This window comes from Indicator indicator, chromosome 6 (genome assembly GCF_027791375.1).
Source record: "Indicator indicator isolate 239-I01 chromosome 6, UM_Iind_1.1, whole genome shotgun sequence".
Taxonomy (NCBI): domain Eukaryota; kingdom Metazoa; phylum Chordata; class Aves; order Piciformes; family Indicatoridae; genus Indicator; species Indicator indicator.
In genome coordinates, this window is record NC_072015.1 from 19149466 (window position 1) to 19171251 (window position 21786).

Genomic DNA, 21786 nt, shown 5'->3' on the forward strand with positions numbered 1-21786 from the left:
AAAATTAAGAGCTACTCAAATATGTTTTCAGGTTAGGCACCTTCACTTGCCTGATACTTGGAACCTTTTATTTCAGCAGAAATTTCTCCATGATCTAGTTTTCCTTCTCATCCAGTTGCAACTAGCCTAATTTCATTTTTTTTCCATTAAGGCCACAATGAACTACATTAGAGAATTCACCCCACCAAATCAATCACAAACATCTATACAATTAATTTAAAAAGTAAAACCGAAAATAAAATCTATTTTACTTCTCACAGAAATGCATCTCTCTTTGGCAGAAGTTATATAACTGGAAATATGAATTCTGCCCAGTTAAAAGTATTTCCAAACTTCATATCAGACCTGATTTAAAAATGTGTTGATGATAACTCAATTTGCTAAACTTGTTTGTTGACTGTAAGAATGTTATAAATACTGACCTTGTTTCTTGCATTTAGTGTTTCTACTATCCTGAAGCTTAAAAATTCAGTTAATTGCATGTATATATGATTCTGTAAATATCTAGAAATTATTTAACCTTTAGAAAGGTTTTAATGGAGTCAAGATAGACATTTCATTTCTATCGCACACTGCCAAGTGGAACAAGGCCTACTCTACCAAACTATATATTGGAACCTAAGTGATCAAAGAAGCACCCAAACAATTAAGCTGAGCTCTGGTTTTCCTTGGAAGGCCTCCTTATTATATTCTGCCTGTCCATCTGACAATGCAGATTTCTACTACTACCAGACAGTTTAAAGTATTCATAACATTTGTTTCTGTAGCTTTCATCAAGTTCGCACAATGCTCCTAGATCATTTCACGTGTTGAAGAAAGTTGAATCGTTCTTAACAGAATCAGGGCTCCCTTCACAATAACAAGCTCAAGCCCAATGTCTACATAAGCTTTCAAAAACAATTTTATTTGTAAGGTTGATACACAGATGGAAACTGATAAAGAAGAGGTGAAATTGACAAGCCACCATCTTAGTAAAGAAGCTTAACACCACAATCCAAGCTGATTTAGCTTTTCTATTTGCCTCCCTACCTGCACGTCTCTGTACAAGGAGGAAATTTTGACACAAACCACTATATTTTCAGTTTTCCATATCAGTGCACGAGTTCAAGAAGTTCAATGCTGAAAAGTCAACAATTCCATAAAAAGGAGCTTGTAAGAGGCCACAAACTGCAGTTATGATAAATAGGTAGGGAAAATAAGAAACATCCATTTGTCCTCACTCACCTGCCCCCACACAACCTCATTTTTATTGTTTTGACACACACATCAAATCATTAGCAAGCATCATCTTCCATCTAATCAATCTGATTATTATAAATAGGTACTATTTCCCTTTGATCTACTGCCTAAGAAAGCTTACCCAGAGTGATTTTTAAGCTAGTTTTAGCACAAAATGAAATGAAAATACCTCAGGGAGAATAACGGCTACAGCTGTCCTTTTTATTAATAACATCTAGGGTAGAGTTCTGGGTCACTAAGAACAGTATCAACATCTTTGCCCTTTCCCTCCTTGAACTGAAAATGAGGCTTCACAGTCAAAAGAGCTGTCCATGAACCATTCACTGGATAGGACACAAAGTCCTGTGTACTTTTCCCCCATAGCACTGGAGAACATAGAAGAGAAGTGGGAACACAAACTGCTTCAGCTCAGGGCTCAGATAAATGAAAAGGCCAGTATCAATACTCAGACTGTACACACATCTGAAATGACATGTAACGCTGACAGCATTAGTTATGCTTCCTGCTTTAATATGACACCAAAAAGAAAATGTCCTTGGTTTCCATTACAGGCTGGCAAAAATCTAAAATTTGAGCTAAATCTGGATTTTAGCTTAATTGACATAGCTTTTCTTTTTGTCTCAGCATCACTAAGGAGTCCAATCTTCTGTGCATTTTGTGTTGCAGTTAAAACCTGTCACTCACTTGGCCCTGGCAGCTTTCTGCTCTTACTGGAACAGCTTTCATACTAGCTTTCATCTCTAATTCTTCAGTCTGCTTAGACTGTATTTACCAAAGTGACTTCTCAAGTATGTTTTCCATACCTCTTCAATACAATTTACTTCCAAAATTTATAAAAAAAAAAAAAAAGGAAATCTCTTTTTTAAAAAAGCCTGGACAATCTGCTCAGCTTTTTTAACAAGGTTGATAGAGCTTCATCCTCAAACAACACCCTACTTATTGGAGATTCATCTTATTGGGAAAAAAATTCTTTGTTATTAACTGTCCCTGTAGACATATTTTCTAACTGATAATATTACTCAGATCTTCCTTTTTTGCAGAATGTTGGCAGTCTTTCAGAAGTGAGTCAGTCTCTTAAAATACATATTGCATCACTGTAGGGATATCATTCAAGAGTCTACTTAAATTTTACATGGAACATTCTTTCTAAAACTTACTTCCAGAAAAGTTAATGGCCTTTGAGAGCAAAGACAGTAAAAATGTTTCAACTACTGGCTCTCAAATAGCTCCTAAGCAGTAGCTAAATATGCAACAACTGGCAATTAAACAAGCCAGTCTTGCTTTGGAATATCAAACACAACATTTTGGAAATTTTTTTCAAGATGCCCCTTTACTGGGTATCTGACTAACCATATTCCTGCCAATTGCATCTGAAGTGTTCATTTCTGCCTGGTAATACTAAGCTGTCCATTGCCCTAACATTACTTTCCATACCTCAGTGTTGTACTCTCATGCTACTTTCTCTATAATCAGCCCACTGACAAACCAACCTGTTCTGACTCATCTCCACTCAATATTTACTGCAATAAGCAGGAATAGACTTATAGAAAGGAACAGAGCATTTCTTTAATGCTCTATTAGCATTAAAGAAACAAAATGGCAACAGAACATTTTGGACACCAGTGGTTCTGAAACAAATTAATGCCAGTTGTCAAAGCTATAGTTACTGGTGACATGAATTATCTTTTCATAGAGTAATGGATAGCTTGTTTAGTTGAACTTGGCCAGAAGGACATCAACCTATCATGACTTTTAAAGCAAGAAAGAATTAGATACCTTCTATCCTCTCTACTCAGCAGTGCTCTGATCCCAGTCTCTGCCCCCCATATCAATGCTCAGGCAAATTAAACTGTTGACAAAATTAAACAATTCTCAACTTTCAGCTAGAAAAGCAAAAAGAAAGCACCCAAATGAAGCCAATGTCCTTTCTGTCTCCACAGGAACTAAGAGCATTTGTGGACAATTTTGCAACAGATGATCGAGACTGAGGTAGAAGTACGTTCTGCATGCCACAGTTTCATTTAAGAAGTGCAATGATGCTTACAAAGGGCATCTCAACCTGTTATCAAGGCACAATAAAGTCACTGAACACAGTATCCCTCAACCAAACAGGATTCAAATGAAATACATAGATATTTTAGAAGTCGGTGCAACCTAAAACACTAATCATGCAGCCCCCTAGAGCTGATAGTCAAGCTTTTAGACAAGCCCCATCATGAAAGTTTTCTTCCTCTTAGATGAGCAAAGATGCAGACTGTGGCAGGTGGATCCCTAAGCTGATCCAAAAGGCCCATGTCCCCAGCTGCTCACCTACACTGCTCCCACTGTTGTGCCAACAGAATTATTTGTACATCTGCGCAATGAAAAGCAGCAGGAAACTGATCCAGGAAAAGAGTAATGTGCTGAAAAGATGGGGGGCGGAGGAGGGGAAGGTCTCGTACTGACTCAGTTTTGTTCAAATCCAGCATGTTAGGAACCAGCGTGAGCAGCCAGGAACCTCAATCTGGCAGTGTTTCTGAATTGCAAACTCAATTATAGCTTAAGGTGAAGATCCTTTGCATCCTCTTTCTCAGCAGGCTCTTTCTGGTGAGTGCCAAATCAGCCTTAAAACTTCTTGCCACCCTAAATTACGAGACCTGGTTTAGTTGGGGTCCTACTTGTCTGCTTCACTAACTAAATCCTGACAACAGCTTTCCTGTCAGCATCACAAAAGGAGGTTTTTGGAATGCTGTTCCCTGCAGGTGACTTCATCTAGGACACTTAGCAACAACCCAAAACCAATGATTAAAATGCACTCACAGCTTTCAATGCCAAATAAATCCAAGTATTCCATTTGTAGCTTAATCTTTGCAATTATATATTACTGATACAAAGATGCAATAATCACTAGCCAGCAGAAATCTTAATTTTAATTTAACCTGTAAGCATGAAAAAAAAAAATAGTGCTATAAAAGATAAGAGTAGAGGACCAGAGACCATGGGAAATTGATCGCAGAAAGAGTATTTACATCAGGCCACTAGAGCTGAGCAGTATACAACTTTAGGGCAGAACAACTAAAACCAAGAACTACTGGGAAGATTTGAGCATAATGTTTCAGTACCTTGTAAGAAACTTAAACCAGTTGAGTTTAAATAGGATTCTTTTGCGATTTATAGGAACAGAAGAAGTTAAAATCTTTAGCCCCGTGCTTGCTTTATTTCTTTACAGAATTACATCAAGCTTGCACATGACAAGGCCATGTCCTATGCAGTTCCCCTGGACTGCCTCAGAGCCTTCAAACCAGTATACCATTAGCAGATCCATATAGTCCTTTTACCTACACACGTATCCCCTATTCTGCAACGACGCTTGTCAAGCTGGGAGGAAAATGAGAACAGCAGTTGTCCCCCTTGAGCTGGGAAGAGCCAGGAGTGCAAGAAGATGAGAGAAGAATGCAGCACTGGGTAGTGGTCAGTCTCTGGAACCAGTGCAGCCACCTCCACCAGCTGCACTCATGTTCATAACCAGGAACAAAATTAGCAGCTTCAAAGGCAGAGGCTGTAGATGCAGCTTCATCCAGGAAAAAGGAAGAATATGGTATGGAAATAGTGAAGGTGTGAAGCAAGGGAGAGGAAGTATGAGAAAAGAGAGGCAGAAGAGGTCAAGCATGAAGCAGGTACATTTAAACTGAAGGTGTTGTGGCAAGAGCAGATGGCAAATCGTGAGTCAAATCTTCACAGTACTCTTGCTGCTCACCAATCTATTGAGTGAGAGCAGAAGAGAGTTAAGTGTGAAGTGGAAGTGGTGGTTGGTTTGGGTGTTCTTGGTTTTGGTTTGTTTCTGCCTCATTTTTACTTGTGTTAGGCTCACAGATTAACAATTTCCAGTATTTGACATTCACTATTGTATTTCTTCATTTTCCCTGTATTTCCAAGTTACCATGCAAATTAATACTTGACTTCAGACTTGTACTCTTGCTAGACAGAAACATTTGATATAAATAAGAAGATACCCTGAAAAATCTGCAATCCCTCACACAAACTTATATAACGTCTGTGAGAAGACTTCCCTAGTGGAAGAAAGCAAAAACCTGAGTCCAACGAAAGAAAATACTCCAAAGAGCAATAATGTGTTACTTACCAGGCTTGTTCTACCAACAAAACGCACTACTTCCTTCTTCACACTAAAATAATCTTGATGTAGAAAAGCTGTCAGCTTTTCGTGATCAATTGATTCTAAAAATACCCTTTGTATAATGTATTCAAATTTCCTCTCCACTACAATAAATTATAGCTCCAACTTCAATATTCCACTACAATAAATTATAGCTCAAACTTCAATTTATTCATAAATTTCTGTTTCAGTTCTACATTCTAGAAACACAATGTAATGCCAGAAACTCAGGTGGCAATGTTTTGTTGTTTGGTTCTGTTGCGTTGAGTTTTGGGGGCTTGATTTTTTTCATTGCTTTTGTTATTTAAAAAAAAAAAAAGCCAACAAAAAACCGGTCCAGGTTTCAGCTGGGTGGTCTCACGATGGGGGGCCAAGGCTACTGCCACCAAGCTAGAACAGGGCAGAAGCATGCCGCAGCAAGTGGAGATGGTGGCTGGCAGAGGGAGGGTCTGTGACTGCCACCATACTTCTGGTGAAAGAGTACACCAATCAATATAGCCAGCTATATTATTAGATACCATTGCTGACATCATGCCCAATGTATAAGGAAAGGACTGCCTGGAGCAAAGGATGATGGGGTTTGTAGTTCAGTCTGTGATATGAGATACTTCTTGTTTCCTGGGTTTCTTCCAACTTCCAGTTTTGGGGTGTTGCCCTTTCCCACTTGCTGGCTGCCAGCTTGTGTTTGTTTTTCTCATTCATTTGCTATAAAATCTGTTACTTTTTTGTATTATTTCATTAAATTCTCCTTATGTCAACTCACAGGGCCTTCTGTTACTCTTCCTCTCGTATCCTCCTTCCTGTCCCACCCAGGAGGGGTGTGGGAGAGAAATGGTGGCTACTGCAGATGCACTCCTCCCTGAAGCCACTATGGCATAGTTCCACACACCACTGGTCCCTGGTGGTCTAGTGGTTAGGATGCCTGGTTTTCACCCAGGTGGCCCAGGTTTGATTCCCAGTCAGGGAATACCAATCAAGACAGCCAAGGAGTTTTGCAAGAGCAGACTGTCATAACTCCACTGCCAGATGAGTGAAAACCACAAGAACAGAAACATAAAATTTACTTGTGCTTATTTCTGCTTTTGTTTGATGATGACACTACAGGGAACAAGATGACCCCACACTGAAATTCAACAAGCCCCTCCTCCTTGCAAGTGAATCTGTTTAAGCAAAATCTTCCTTTTCAAGAACTTCCATATCCTGGCACATACAATGAAACAAAATGCTAATTTGTTCCAGTTAAAAAAATCATTGTTCTGGCTCAGTGATAATGCCAAGAACAAAAAGTTTAAGACAACTCAAACCAGCAGGGAGTAAGGGGGAACCCCTTCTACATCAAACATCTCCTATTGGAACAGCAGTATTAACAATAACAAGTTGAAATAAGTGTGCCTTGAAGAACACACTTTTCTAAGGGTACTTAGCAAAAAAGCAAAGCAAATCACTGAGCAGTATGCTCTGAGTAGCTGAAACTGAAAAAAAATACATTATCCTAGCAATAAAGAACTGTTTTGGCTAAATTCTTCCTACAGTTCTCTGTAATTTGGTTCATGTAATAAGGGAAGGCTTCTCAAAGTCCTAAAGTAAAAAAGTTTCTTCTTGATTACACTGCCAAATCTTTAGTCCCACTCAAAACAAGGAAGGCTGCTAGTCAATCTAAAGCATCTCCAAATACCCAAACTATTTACATCAGTAAGTGCTTTCCAGATGCCTCTAAAACAAAGAAAGAAGACCCTTTACCCTACTTCATGAATCCATTACCCTTTTATAAGAATTAATGCTAAAAACCTAAACCATTTTACCCATTTGCTAAGTTTTTCTACCCTGTTACATTATCAACTGCAAGACTAGAAAAGCGCTAAGAGTGACCAAGCTGCTGAAAATGATTCCCCACACACTAGCACCGCACCAGAGTTTCTAAGCCCCTAACAGTTCAGACATACTTTTACTCCAAGTATTGCTCTTCTAGCTACTGAAGTGCTCAGCCAGTTTCCAGGTTTAACTATACAATACAACAGGAGACAGAAGATGCTCTCTGCAGCCACAACACTAAAAGCTGTTTGTAGACTGTGCTTATTGCTGACGTAAGACTCTCAGATGGAGAACTCTTATCATAGCTAAGAAATGTGTAACTTCCCCATCCCCCCAATGCCCAAATTACACTTCCATTGTCTAATAAAATTCAGTGGAGTTGTTGCTGTTGCTGCCGAATAGTGCCTTCTCTTCAGAATTAGGAAAGCATTTCATGCAGTTTTAATATTCTGTTTGCCTGCAACTCAGACCCAATGTATCTCTATGTGCCTTCACCTCATATTCAACTCAAGGTTCAATGTGACAACACTTCCAGAACAAACCCTATGCCTGAACTAGATCTACTCAGCCAGTAAAATTCATTATTTTTTTTCCAAGTAACTTCTAATTTGTACTGAATCTTCAAATTCCAAATCATACCAATTTTAAGACAAGACTCAGGGTTTAAATTTCTTTCCACAAACTAAACTACTGAGTGTTTTCTGGGTTTTGCCTCTCAAACCACATGTAATTTCTACCTACAGAATGCTTCCCAGCTTGTCACTTGGTCAGAAGTCTCTTTTAGTACCCTCTAGGAGGCCTTCACAGGCTTTGGTAACATCAAACAATCTTAAAAACAAAGAAATACAGCATTCTTATTTACTCTCACACTAACAGTTTTTGTGCCAACCCTGAGTTTCAAAGGAGTATTAATTGATGTCATTGTATCTGAGTTACTGGGGACTGCAGGTCAACCATCACAGATAACAGAATGAGCTCTGAACCAGCATGATTAAGCTCTGGTCCAGAATGGATTAAATATATGCATCATCAAACAGATGGTGTTCAGTTATTTCAAGGGTCAGCTTAGATCCAGAAATACCAGCCTTTTTAAGTTATGAAATGTCTGTCTTGATGATGGCTTACAGACCACAGTAGATTCCATTCAATGCCAAACTTTGGCGTGAACCCTATGCTCTTAGACTAAGCACCTGGAGTGAAGACACCACTGCATGGAAACAAACCTCAACCGTGGTCAACTAGATCACAACTAGTTTCAAATTGACACACTATCCCATACACCTTTGTTTGTTGAGGGAAAAAAAAAAGAAAAAAAAGGAAAAAAAAAAGGAAAAAAAACAAAAACAACAAATAAAACTCTGCAAGATGCAAAATGGCCTCTGTTGTGTTGAGTAAAGATCATACTGTTCCCATATCCTGTTTTTGTAAGGGTTACTTCATTCCCAGCCAAGCTCTTACAGAGTCATTGTGGCACATATTTTTTCATCTCACAGCCAGACTACTACCATGGGGACATGCAAGTGAAGACAGACATAAACACACACACAAAAAAACCCCACCAAACAATAAAACCTAAACAACCCAGACCAACAAACAAAACAACAACATAAAAACAACAAAAATGGAGGATAACGTGTACCAAACATCATTAATCAAAACTGTCTACCAAAAGCCATTTGATGCTATGAGCATTCATCCATGGCAGGATGGTCGGAACTAGATGATCCCTGAGGTCCCTTCCAGCCCTGACAATGCTAAGATTCTATGACCTAAAGCAATAAGACAAATTAAGGTTGAGTTGATGGTCATATTTCATGACACAACCCATGTATTTCTCCTCTCTTCCTGTGAAGCCACTAGCTATGATTACACTACACAGCATCTTCAGCTTTGGTGTGACTTCAATCAGAGGGAATTTGGGTGCACCATTCCTACTCCCAGTAGCCTGTCTGTACCACAGTGCAATTACTGTATGCTTAACAACAACCACCAAGATAATAACCCTCCCAGTCACACAAAATCCCCTTGGAAAGCACTCATAAGTGCCTCAATAATACTACTGACTTGCTCCTGAGTGCAGCTTACCACTAATACCAGCAACTTCTATTGTCTGACCAAGCAGCTTTGAATCACAAACAAGTTTACTAGAGAGAGCTCTAGTAATAACCAACCAACAATCTTCAAGCTTGTGTTGACACAATCAAAAGCAACAGAAATGAGGAATGGGTAAAAGACTTGTTGACAAGGGACAAAATCCACACTCTTTAAACCAACATAGCTATTTGGCTGCAAATAAAAGTAATAAAGCTCCTTGCCAGGATTCTCCTACCTTTTCCCTAGATTAAAAAAAACAAAACAAAACAAAACAAAACAAAAAAACAAAACCAAAACAAAACTATTTCCTTTCCACTGTTCATCTTAACACCTAGATACTGTCAAATTAAAATTCCTCAGGTGACAACTTCTACCATTTGAATCCTCAGCTCACAAGCCTGATGTCTGCACAGTTTCTGTTGCATCAGTGGGAGCCTTTAGTAACAATCTCAAAAGCCATTACCAAGTCCAGCTTGAATGAGTTAATGTTTTATTCAAGAGATTAAAACACTCTGTTATCAGCATGTAAAACGGCTCCAAAAAACATCTTTAGAAAGAGTCACTTCCTCTGTATGAAGTAAACTCATGCAGTCTTTTGTATCCAGTGTTACAGGTTTCCATATAAGGTGAGGAAGAAAGAGCATGGCTTAAGTAAAGTTGTACCTACCAAGCTATATAGTCTTTGCTTTTTGGTTGAGACAAATTGTTTAAGAAATTGTTCTAACATTCTCTTGTCCATGTGCCAGACAAATACCTATGCTTAAATTCCCCTCCTTTCTTTTAACTGAAGAGACAAGGAAAAGATCATTAAACAGTAAAAATTCATCATTAAATTCAATTAAGTTAGAATTTTAATCAAACTATCAGAAACACTTAAAAGTCTGCAAGGCTCCGTTTCTCCTAAAACTCTTGAGAATCTGGAGCTGTGTGTTCACTGGATGCCATCCAGAGGGACCTTGACAGGCTGGAGAGGTGGGCACAAGCCAACCTCAAGAACAAGTGCAGGGTCCTGCATCTGGGTCGAGGCAATCCCAAGCACAAATACAGGCTGGGTGGTGACTGGCTGGATAGCAGCCTGAGGAGAGGGACTTGGGGGTGCTGGTGGACAAGAAGCTCAACATGAGCTGTCAATGTGCACTTGCAGCCCACAAAGCCAACCAGATCCTGGGCTGCATCAAGAGAAGTGTGGCCAGCAGGTCAAGGGAGGTGATTCTCCCCCTCTACTCCACTCTGCTGAGACCCCACCTGGAGTACTGCGTCCAGTTCTGGAGCCCCTATTACAAGAGGGATATGGACATGCTGGAACATGTCCAGAGAAGAGCCACCAGGATGATCAGAGGGCTGAAGCACCTCTCCTATGAAGACAGACTGGAAGAGTTGGGGCTGTTCAGTCTGGAGAAGAGAAGGCTCCGAGGTGACCTTATTGTGGCTTTTCAATATCTGAAGGGGGCCTACAAGAAAGCTGGGGAGGGACTTTTTAGGATATCAGGTAGTGATAGGACTAGGGGGAATGGAATAAAGCTGGAAGTGGGGAGATTCAGGCTGGACGTGAGGAAGAAGTTCTTCCCCATGAGAGTGGTGAGAGCCTGGAATGGGTTGTCCAGGGAGGTGGTTGAGGCCCCATCCCTGGAGGTGTTTGCAGCCAGGCTGGATGAGGCTCTGGCCAGCCTGATCTAGTGTGAGGTGTCCCTGCCCATGGCAGGGGGGTTGGAACTAGATGATCCTTGTGGTCCCTTCCAACCCTGACTGATGCTATGATTCAAGCTGACACAAAACTGCACATTTAAACTACAAATTGAAAATCTACAGAAATTAGGTTCTAGGAAGAACAGACATATGATCTGAAAGAAATATATTCATGTGCATGCCTAAATTTCTCTTTCAAAATGTGATCCTCTTCCTCTTGAACTTCTGCCCTTCACCATGTTGCTGCTAGTTAAACAACATCCAACTTGTATCTTTTTTAAACCACTGAGCACCTTCTGTGTTTCCTAGAAATTAGAAGACTCTGAAGTGGAAAAATCCTCCACCAAACATTGATACCATGCTCATAACAGTGTTAAGACGAAGAAGAACACCACAGGAATGCCTGGCAGTTATACTCCCCTCAAGTGATTTGGTAGAAAAGAAGAGATTCCATGACTTGGAAACAGTGTATCTTTGGGCATATACCTCTTCAAATTTTCATTTTAGCCAAACTACAGTTACCAAAGAGAAGTAAGATCTACCAAAATATCCCTGTTGGCACTAGTAACTATTATCTTTGAAGCACCTCAACACCTGCTTTCTGTAGCCCATAAAACATCAGACAGCTGCCTCACCTCAACTTGAGCAGTCTGGCAACTCTGACATACCCAACACTTCCATTTAACAGCTAACACTATGCACTATGATCACAGGCCATGACTGAGCTAATTTAGACATATTAATGAACTGCACTAAGATAATTTTTTTTCACATGTCCTCCTTCTTCTCTGGCTATGAATTACCAAAATCTGCTACAAATGCTATGTATTTCCTTTCCTTTCCAGCAGCTGCACAAAAAGCAGCCATTTGTCAAGTCAATGACAAGCACAACGCACTCCATCCTGACAAAGCCCAAATGGTACTATTTGACAAAGGTCAAGACTTTTGGGGATTTTTTGGGGTTTCAGTGTTTTGGTTTTTTAAGCACTCCTCAAAATAACCTCATTTTACCTATAAAATATCACATACTAATTCATAACAGCCACAAAAATATCTCTTTTGATCACAGACTGTCCAATAGGAATCACATGGAACTTTTACTCTTCTTCATTGATGTCTACCTGGAACTGCTCAAACTGACACTTAACACACTAGAATTCTTAAGCAGTAATCACCAGCCTTGTTTTCAGTTACATGTAACTTCAATGTACTGGCTGCATTGACCTTAAATCACATGTTTGTACATCCCTATCAATGTTTAAAAAAAAAAAACCAAAACACCCAACCACAAAACAAAACAAAAAACATAACAAAAAGCCAACCAAACAAAACAACCAAAAAAATAAAACCAACCAACCAAAGCCCCACAACAAACCAAACCCAACTAAAAAAATACCAGGAAAACCCAACAACCAAGCAAAATTAAAAAAAAAAAGAAAAAAGAAACCAAAACACAAAAACGCCAAAAACCCCAAATGAATGAAAAAACTGAAACAAACAAACAAAAAAGGCCAAACCACACTATGAAACAAACCCCCCACTATAATCAGGCATTCTACAGTCCTACTGTTCCTGTGTCAGAAGAGAAAAATACATACTACAGAGTAATGCAAAACTCCAAGATTGATCATAAAAACATAACTCTAGTTATTTGGGTTGTGAAATCAAAATAGTTTGGGTTTTTTTTGTTTGTTGGATTTGGGTTGGGTTTTTTGGTTTGTTTGAGGGTTTTTTTTCTGCAGTGGGGAGCGTCCTCCAGCCTCTACCTTAAATCCTTGCTGATGAAAATTATTCATTGCAAGGATAGCTCAGTCTGTACTCCATCAGTTCCCTTCCATTTCTGTTAATACAAATATGTTTGTTCCTACCTGTAGATGCCATAGAGCTATGAGGATGATTAAAGCACTAGAGCATCTCTCTTAGGAAAGACTGGGAGACCTGGAGCTGTTTAGTCTGAAGAAAAGAAGGCTGAGAGGGGAATATCTACAAATATTTGAAGGGTGGATGACAGGAGGATGAAGCCCATCTCTTTTCAGTGGCACCCAGTGAGAGGATGAGGGTCATGTGATCTTAAGGCTACTTCCAGATGCCTGTAGAAGGCCTCAGAGACATCATCTTCCTGGTTTGGTGCAAAATAAGAGTTTTGCCCATATTTGCATGCCCCTTCTCACCCATAAGCTTTCAACACAGTCTTCATCCCCACGCCTGCTAGGACTCAGTGCATTCCAATTGTTCTCATACATAAGGAAGCAACTTGACTGCCTCACCCTGTTGTTCCATCTTTCCTAAAAAGTACATCCACAGCCATCCAATGACAACATTCCAGTCACATGAGCTAGCCCACCATGTCTCAGTAATTGCCCTGCAACAAAACGCAGCTCTCCAGCTCCTCCTGCTCCTTTCCCCATGCTGCACACATTGGTGTATAAGCATTTCAGAGAGGAAGTTAAACATGTAGTGTTTGCCCTTGGGCAGCAGGCCTTCTGGGTTCTCAGAACTGCTAGCACACTGCCCTGCAGGTTCTGGGCTACAACACCCAGGCACCTCACTACCAAGTCAGGTTACACCCTCTTCCCCCTTCAAATCCAGTTTAAAGCTTTGTCCACCAGCCCCACAGTCTCTTGTACAGACAAACTCTCTTCCCCCTTTGAGAAAGGAGTCTCTAATGACATGCCAGGAAGGCCACATACAAGCCATCCCATTGTCAAAAAGCCAAAACTGTTACCGCTACACCAGCTACAGAGCCATGCATTAACAGACTGCATTTGTTTGTTCATTCCAGTGACACTGCCAGCAACTGGAAAAAGGTAAGATAATCTGTGCCACAGATTCCCTCACCACTCATTTCAGGCCTCTGAAGTCTTTTTTTGATCTTTTCTGTACTACCAGTCACAGTTTGCTCTCCATCTACATGGAAGATCAGCAATGGGTAGTAGTCTGAGGACTATACCAAACTAAGAAGTTTTCTAGAGACATCCTTAACCCAGGTTCCAGGAAAACAGCAGACTTTAGTATGAAGAGGGTCTATCTGGCATGCGGGACTCTCCATTCTCCTCACAAGGGAGTGACCTATGACTACAACCCCATTTCCCCCCCCCCCCCATGTAGATGTTGCAATGCATTTTTAACTGTGGACATACCTCTGGTGTAGACTGCCAGTCATCCCCATCCTCATTTGGATGGTCTTTCTCAAGCAGATCCTCATACCTATTTTTCAGTAGCACCCTCAAGAGGTGAGGTGGGCATGGAAGGAGTTCTATGATTTCCCAATTTTTTTCCTGCTTGCTACAGAAATAATTTACAAGGTAATATCCCTACTTAAAAGTCAACTTCTTCCATTATATTCTTTCACATCATTTCACACTCAAAGCAAATCCTGTCTCACAAGTTCCTCAGTAAATCTCTTTGGCACATTGTTAGTTACTACCCTGAGAAAAACAAAGTTATGAACTTAAGTCCATCATTATGACTCAAGCACTTCCAAATTCATCAGCTGCCACATTTCTCACATTAAAGTAAAAAACAAAACCTACATCCCAACATATACATACAAGCTTATTTTAATTTCTGCTGCAGATAAATATATTTCCTTTACTTTAGATGATCCAGATATTCCTAAGCACCTTAGTGTACCTACTTTCTCTTCAGGTTTGTTCCTTCTTTTAAAGAAAGCCATGGGTCAAACAAAATTTTATTCTTGTGCCTCGTCCACTTCTCAAAGTTTAACAAATTGACTGGTTGTGATCATTTAAGTCAAGTTTTAAAGCTCACCACTTCTTCACAATCTGTTTTCTAGAGAACAAAACATTGCTGCTTCTAAGCAGCCTCCTCTACAACTTCACAGGTATCTTGCCTCTCATTCAGACCTCTCCAATTAATTTTGCCCTTTAACATTAGTCTTTGACACAAGTCTGTCCGAAGTTTCTCGGCATCCCTGTCATCATATGTGTCCCCTCAAAAAAAAAAACCCACCAGAAACCTAAGAAAACAAACAAAACAAAGCAAAAAAAAAAAAAAAGGTCAACACCACAAAACCCAAAACAAACCCAAAATCAAATTAACTATGCAGTTATTACAGTTCACATTAAAGAAATACCTCTTACCTATCAAGGTGATTTTCAAAATACTGTTACTCATTTAGGTTCTATGGCAGGTACTAATACTATATTCAAGAAGCAACTGCATAGGCTAAAGAGGGACAAAAAGACAGGAGGACATTTAATCAACTTCAAGTAACTAAGCCTAAACTAAACAAAAAAGTCTTCTTAAAGCTTACCACTAGACTACCTGGAAAATAACTAACTAAAACCACCTGCTACACAATTTTCAGTCCCCTTCAGAATCTTACATTATATTCACCTCTCTTAGAAGCAAAATTAAAATAAGTTTTTACAAAAATTCTGTGCATTTTTTACTTTTTCAGAGCTATTAGATTCAAGAACTCAAAGATGTTTTCAAATTTTATTCAGCCCTGTGTTAGCACTGAGACCATTAAGTCTGCCAACAGAAAATAAAAGCATTCCAAATCTGCACATTTTTCAATAATGCAAATAAGCCTCACTCTGTACCTTAAGGAAATTACCTGTTTTCAGTAAGTATTTTGAATCTTGACTAAAACTTATAAGCATACAACTATGCCATTTTATGCAGAACATCACAAATCACTATTCCTGGTGTGGTATTTACCTTCATTTTATTTCAAATATATAGAGGAAAGCATACTGCACCATCTTCTAAGTGTATCCTGGTTTTTTTGCCCTGACTTTCGAGTGTCCCAAAAGAACAACCAACCTTGTAACAATAATGAACACAAATTCTCACCTCTTCTTAATCCCAAAGGCTCTTGAGGAACAGATCAAATCTGAAACAATTCAAATGCAATCCCTTTTTAAAGTTTCCCCTTATACTTCAACATCAAGTCAGGAAATGGCTTACTTGCACCCCTTTCTGTTCTTGTCTGTATTCATTTTAACCCTTTCAATTTGAAAATATTGTTCCTTCACTCAGCTGTAGCATTCCTTTAGCCAAAGCCTGTTTAAAGCACATACCATTCTGACCTGCATTTATCCTGATAATTTTTTTGCTTTATTTCCTGAAACTCAGATGTATTCCAAACAGCATAATGAAATACCTGATACTGAAAATTTTTAGACTGCTTGGCAGTCAAATCACACAACAGTTATGCACCAGTTGCTGTATTTTGCTACTTTCATTATTATATATGAAACTACTAAGGATTAATCTAACCTGCAATCCAAAACATCTAGGTGTATATTTTTTACAAAACTTTTCTTCATGCAGTCTGTCTTAAAATTGAATCATTGGGTAAGTAATTGAAACATATACTTATTTATATTCAATTTAGTTAAGTTCTTTGTTATGGACAGTTTGATTCTATTTATGTTTAGTATACATAGACTGCTTAGTACTTGTTTTAGCCAAGCCAACACAGAGATTCTTAAACCTGAAGAAATAATTAGAAAGTAGATGGGGTGGGGTTTTTTTGGACTCTGATACAATTTCTCTTGCCTGCTTCAAAATAAATCCCATGTTTTGAACCTTCAAGTTCAGGACAAACATTTTATTAACATATACAAAGATAAAATAGTCTTACTAATAGCAGAAACAATTTGCAATGTTTAAACACTGAAGTTATCAAATGCTTTTAAAATGTCATCACAAAACACATTGACTTTCCTAGTTGGCTTTTTTAGTAAAAGCATTACTTGTTCCAACTACAGAAGCTCTAAAAAAAAAATCAGCAACTGAAGCCCTAGAGCAAACTGGGAGAGGGGATTAAGTCACTCCCATTAAATGAGAACTTATCCACTCAGCACTGTTATTTGTGTGCTGGCTATGGCAGTGCTATTGCCAGACAGGCTGCGCTAAGCCACTGCGCAATTAATACAATGAACTATTACATCCACTGCTAACATCCTATGTAGCAGATCAAAGACAAGTACTAAGGATGTCCTAGTTTTCACATCTGGGAACATGAGAAAAAGCAAGTTCATCATTCCAGGACATACAACAGGGTTTTTTTTTCAAGTAATATAAGCATTATAAATACATAAATATGAAAGATATATTATAACTACATAAATATAAAACTGAAACAAAAAAATAGTGGCTGGCTTTATATAATCTGAGTAAAATTAAGAGTCTATAGCCCAAATTTAAGGGGTCTCACACTGTAACATAGGACACAGATTACAAAACCAACATCACCTCTTGATTCTTAGTATTTTTAAGCCATTACTTCTTAGTAAAAATAAATAGAAGTTCTTATCCAATCTTAATTTTTGCAAGCTTTTGGTATGTCCATCCAACTTCCAAGAGAAAAGCCTCTTACATAACTGAGCAGGACACATGCAACTCCACCATTCCATGTTTTCACACCAGTGGGTTTTGCACCCTCTCCCTACTTCAGTGATCTACCATTTAAATATGCATTTGTTCTTTCTAGATCTCAGTTCTAAGGCTGATGACACTTAAAAACTGAGAATTGAATTCACTTTAAAAAAGAAAAATAAATTCAAGCCCTGAACTTGTTCCGAGAGCTCTGCTTACGCTGCCACACTCCCAGGTCTGAACAACACAAGAGGGATGCTTTTTCCTACCAACCACAGAGAAGTTGCTTGCCATGGCACATGGAACACCCGTGTTTAAGACACTTGCCTTTAATAGACAGTGCTTTAAAGATAGTACAGACAGTATTCTAATTAAATAACATTCAAATTGGATACATACATTGCATTTGATCAATAACAACCTTTTAGCTACTTGCCTTCAACAATTCAAACCAGCCAATATATCATTACAGGACTCATTCTTGCCTCTGGAAAGTGCCCAAATATGTCAACGAATCACCAACTTTCTTTAGTATTTTAAATTTGTATGTAAACAATGCTGCTTAAATTTTCATGAAATAGAGACAGTTAAAAAGTTCAATTAACAACTAAAGCCTGACTAACGATGTCAGTGTGGTGTGAATCATAGAATCCCAGAATGGTCTAGGTTGGAAGGTCATCTAGTCCAACCCCCTCAGCAATAAGCAAGAGCATCCTCAACTAGATACAGTTGCCCAGAGCCTTGTTTAACCTGACTTTGTGTATCTCCAGGGATGGGGCCCCAACCACCTCCCTGGGCAAGATAAAGAGTTAATCAGTAGTTCTGTCACTGAAATAATATTCAGAGTAACAGCATCTGTTGATCCACATATATACAAAGTTCTTACACAGTCTGATGCTGTTGTTTACCACACCCCTCCTGAGAAGGAACATCCTCATCTCTCTGTTCCATTGTAATAAACTCCAACAATTATTTTGCCCCCCCTGCCCCAATACTGCAACAAAATACAAGCAAATGCAAAAAAAACCAAAAAAAAAAAAAAAAAAAAAAAAAAAACAAAAACAAAAACCAAAAAAAACAGGTAACCTCTGTACAATCATGACTCATACAAGGAATCACTGTACTGCTTAAAAAGCACTTTCACTCTGGGAAAGGTAGGAACAATTCTCTCAATTTAAAAGCATTTATCAGAATGCTTGGAACCATTTATTCTAACTAGACATTTCCTCACCTGCACCATTTTGAGCTATTTGGCATATCTAATTAATTAAACCCTTTCTTACAAAATACTTTAGCAGAGGGGATGTGAAATAAAACACCACTGAGTTCACCTTTGCTAATTGCAGCCCAAGTACAGATACTATTACAAGCCTGAAACAAATATTTAAGAAAAAAAATAATAGCTTGTATCAGGATATAAGTGCTTATTGCTAAGGTGAAAATCTTCTAACTGTTTGTGTACATACTCACTTCAGCAGGGGCATAAACAAGTTTTTCTAAGGTGATACTACTAGAAGGGACATAGAAGTCTTATTGATGTCAGCACCAAGTATTTCCCAAGAAAAGCAGTTGAGCCACAAACCCAGCAGGAGCTAATCTAGATTATGCTTTAACAATTCTCCTTTACATGACCAGTACCTTTCTCAATTTGCACAGAACCAAAAAGATGGCATTTTCCTTTGTGTAATTACATGCATTCAGATTTAGGCTTAATCCAAAAATACTCCTCTAAAACCAGAACAGTAGCCTTGGTATTTAGCTTATTTTATAAGGACCACAGTATTTAAGAATAATGGATTTGAAGTTCTTTGTAAACAAGTAGAAGTAAAAACCAGCTACTTACTAGCATCTTCTTCATAAAGCATAAATCATGTTGTCTTATATCCAGGGTGAAAGTACGAATGAACAAATATAGTAATTTTGCCCATGCATCCAAATTCTTTTACAGCATTATAGTTCTAGTATTCCATATATCCTGCCCACATAATTTCCTGTGAAAGGATCACTCCCTTCCAAAAGAAATTTAAAATTAAAATCACTAGTTTACAAGTGTATTTTCCTCGTTTGCTTTGCATTGCACAGTTAAAGACACAGCATTTTCCAAAGCTAGACATACCTGACCAAGAAAATAAACTTTGAATTTTAAGTAGCTGCCGCTAAGCAAACACTGTCATTTTATCACCAAATAACAGGTGGAGTAGATAAAAACAAACCGGATTCATGTGAGAGATTTCTTGGCTTCTCCTTTACTAAGAAGAATAGTCTACAGATCATTAAAACTCAATTCATTGTTTTTTTTTAATCCATCATTAGTCTTCACAATTAATGTTGTAGGACTACACTGAATATAGGTTATACTGCCTAGAGGATATGGTAATTTGAGTAGTCCAGAAGATCACAGGTGCCTTTGCTTCTCTAACATCTTGTATTTTAGGGGCACAGACTAAAATTTACCATAAAGTACGTTTACTGCTATAATTACAAGTTACATTACTATAAACTATTATAACAGTTATTACATTATGAAAGAATTATAGTATCCATTTATCATTATTTATTTTTATAAATAAATAGCAAGCTCCTCAAATAAGAACCAGTTAATTAACTGTTGCAGAAAAAGCATTATCTGGCTAACATGTATAATACACAAAGTGTAAACCCTCATAGGGTTGTCTTATTATATTAACTCCTAGAAAGAAATCTATTTTCACATCCATGCTGCATGAAGGATTATAAGCAAGTGGAACATTCATGCAACATCAGCTCTTCATTCTACCAACAAATCAAATCATAATCTCTCTTACCACTGGCTCTAGCATGGCCTGATGACAATTCCTCTCCAGGCCTCTTGTGGACTGCTACTTTCCTCTGCAGGAAGCACACTCCTAGCCATTCACGGGCCCTGATTTCACATGCTTACCAAAAAAGAAAACATTTCCATGATGTGGCTTTGTCATTCAACCTCTCAAAAAATTACTTCAATGTGAGAAAAACAAAATAAAATGGAAAAATCTTGCAAGTTGAAATTGCATCCTTTAATGGAGCAACTACTACTCCTGCTTTCTCTCATGTGTAATAATTCCTCAAAAAGATGAGCAAAGCCACATATATTTACACATGTAAGTGTCAGTACTCACAAAAAGCTCCATTCTGCCTAAGAACTCAAATTTCCTCCTCCAATACCATGAGTATACACAGTAAGATTTCACAGTACATCCTTCTGGAAACTCATTTCAGACATGAATACTAGTATCAGAGCTTAAATATCAAGCCCACTTCCAAGAACCATTTGAATGTTATTAAAGGCCCTGCCATATGCATGTATCACCAGGCACATAGCTTTAAGTTCACCCTACATCCAAATACAAAGAGGAAATTATGATAGCATTGGTCCAAACTAAGCTATACATCAGCATCTGTGCAAGATTTTATCTTTATTTTTTCCCTTTACAAAGAATTAATAAGCCTATTTTTGAATGGCATAACACCTTACAGCCCTTTGCTTCTATATTCACTAACAGCATCATTATCTTGCACCAACTCCACCAATAGATGCAACAGCTTACAGACTCATAAATGGCACATTAAACAAGGCATTCTATGTTACCATACTATTCCATTTGCAAGTAAAAACCTTATACTTATGTCCCAAAATTTTCCCAACGTCAGTTACTTACAACTGGAGTTAACAACTGTAAAAGACGGGATTTGAAGAGACTAGAAATAAACCACCTTACTTTTAAAGATTTAAAAAATAATAATAATTTGCAAGATTGTCTTAGACTTAAGGCTTTCTGCCCGTTACTAGGCAATCCAGGGACACAAACACACTTTCACAACAACTGGCTTATAAATACTAGTATTTCTTTTCATGAGAGTGTTGCTTAATTGAGCATCTAATCCCTAAACCATATTGGCTTCGATATGGTAGTGGCCTCAGCTTAATTTACAAGTTAGTCAAGTATTTTGGTCACCATATCTTCAAGGATATGCTCAATGTAGATAGAAACAATAGCATGCACACAAAACGTATTTTAAAAAAATAAAATTAAAATTCAGTGCTCAGAATTAGTGGCAAAGTAAGAGAGAATGACACTGAAAACATTATACGACTGTGTAAAGTTGCTATGTGCTTACATTTTCAACAGAATCTAGTTCCACCTTTTCAAATAAGATAGAAAAACTAGAGAGAGATAACAAAGAACAACAGGCATAAATAAAATGAAACTTCTGCACAAAAAGCTGCTAACTAGAGTAGAGTAGGACTCCAGCATGGTAAAGGTAAGGAACAAGAAAAAGGTTTATAAAATTGTAAGTGGCTTGGACAGCGCAAATTGTTTGCAAACTCTTCCAATTTAATAGATCTAGAAGGTAATGAGGTTTGAAACAGCATGAGGAAGTGGTACTTCACACTGTATGTAGTTAAAGCTATGTCTACCACTGGATTTCTA

The 21786-nt window shown here is 38.3% G+C and overlaps 1 protein-coding gene and 1 non-coding gene across 2 annotated transcripts in view; one reads left to right on the top strand and one right to left on the bottom strand.

The window, feature by feature from the left end:
* Positions 1-21786, bottom strand: part of TRIO (trio Rho guanine nucleotide exchange factor) — a 266295-nt gene that overhangs the window by 220526 nt on the left and 23983 nt on the right. The gene's annotated exons all lie outside the window — the stretch shown is intronic.
* On the top strand, positions 6288-6359 carry TRNAE-UUC (transfer RNA glutamic acid (anticodon UUC)). Its single transcript has one exon. It is a non-coding gene; the product is annotated as a tRNA-Glu (tRNA).